The sequence below is a fragment of the Nyctereutes procyonoides genome, unplaced genomic scaffold (assembly GCF_905146905.1).
Source record: "Nyctereutes procyonoides isolate TBG_1078 unplaced genomic scaffold, NYPRO_anot_genome, whole genome shotgun sequence".
Taxonomy (NCBI): Eukaryota; Metazoa; Chordata; class Mammalia; order Carnivora; family Canidae; genus Nyctereutes; species Nyctereutes procyonoides.
In genome coordinates, this window is record NW_026575124.1 from 4,872,894 (window position 1) to 4,874,292 (window position 1,399).

Sequence of the window (1,399 nt, forward strand, 5' to 3'; positions counted from 1 at the left end):
GCCCCTGCCCTTCCAGACTCGGCTCCAGTGGGGAGGAGGGGATGGCCAGTATAGGGAGCTGGGAGGACCGGGGAGGTGCAAACAGTCCGGCGGGGACAATTCTTTCTCGTCCTGGTTCGGATTCAGCTTCAGCCAGAGAGACAGATCACTGGTTTCTTTTTATTTCTTTTTATTTTTCTTACCATTTCAGCTTTTATTAATAAAACAGAAAACTAAATTCAAGGCAACTGCCTTGATCTTGAATCTGATCTGACCATATTCCTAGAGACGTGATTCTTTAAGAGGACTTAAGTTACTTTTTTTTTTAAGGTTATTATTATTTTTTAAATTTTATTTATTTATTCATGAGAAACAGAGACAGACAGACAGACAGACAGAGACACAGGCAGAGGGAGAAGCAGGCTCCTCGCAGGGAGCCCGACGTGGGACTAGATCCTGAGTCTTCAGGATCACGCCCTGGGCTGAAGTCGGCGACCAAACCGCTGAGCCACCGGGGCTGCCCAGGACTTAAGTTTCAATATGCAGACAGGTTTCATCAAAAGTGGGACACTGCAATATCTTGCAGGGTTAGGTAAATGAAATAAAGAAGAGAACAAGTTAAATATTAAAAATCACAGAAATCTCCCTCAAATATCAGGGGTTTCCTATGACAGTCCTCAATGTGCTGCTCATCAAGATCAATCCTATTGCACAACCCACAAAGGACAAAACTGAGGAAACTTACGGGTAATTTTCACCGCTTCGTTGTAAAGGCCCAGATGGGAAGGACGGTCACCTTCCTTAAACCGGACGTAATGGCTGCCGTGGCCGTTACTCTTCCAACTACTTCCACGATTCCAGCGATTTCTTCATCAAGGGGCTCCATCAACTCAATAGTTCCATTTTTTTTCCTTCTCCGTCTGAAAGAATAAACATTTTTCCACCGGGGTGAGTCTTCTCCAGCCTCCCCACGAAGCCGACCGGCCTGTCGATGAACTGAGCTAGCATCTGGCCTTGACGCGCGACGTGGGCAGCTCCATGATATCCACCATGGTTGCGGCCTTTTCTTTTTATTTGAACTCGGGTTTAATGTCTTTCTTTCTTTCTTTCTTTCTTTCTTTCTTTCTTTCTTTCTTTCTTTCTTTCTTTTCTTTCTTTCTTTTCTTTCTTTCTTTCTTTCTTTCTTTCTTTCTTTCTTTCTTTCTTTCTTTCTTTCTTTCTTTGCAGAGGGAGAAGCAGGCTCCATGCACCGGGAGCCCGACGTGGGATTCGATCCCGGGTCTCCAGGATCGTGCCCTGGGCCAAAGGCAGGCGCCAAACCGCTGCGCCACCCAGGGATCCCCTAGATTTTATTTATTTATTTATTGGGATCCCTGGGTGGCGCAGCGGTTTGGCGCCTGCCTTTGGCCCAGGGTGCGAT

At 46.3% G+C, this 1,399-nt stretch overlaps 1 pseudogene; it reads right to left on the minus strand.

Moving 5' to 3' along the window:
- Window positions 1-683: 683 nt before the first annotated feature.
- On the minus strand, window positions 684-1,031 carry LOC129517237 (replication protein A 14 kDa subunit-like; annotated as a pseudogene).
- Between the last annotated feature and the right edge of the window lie 368 nt (window positions 1,032-1,399).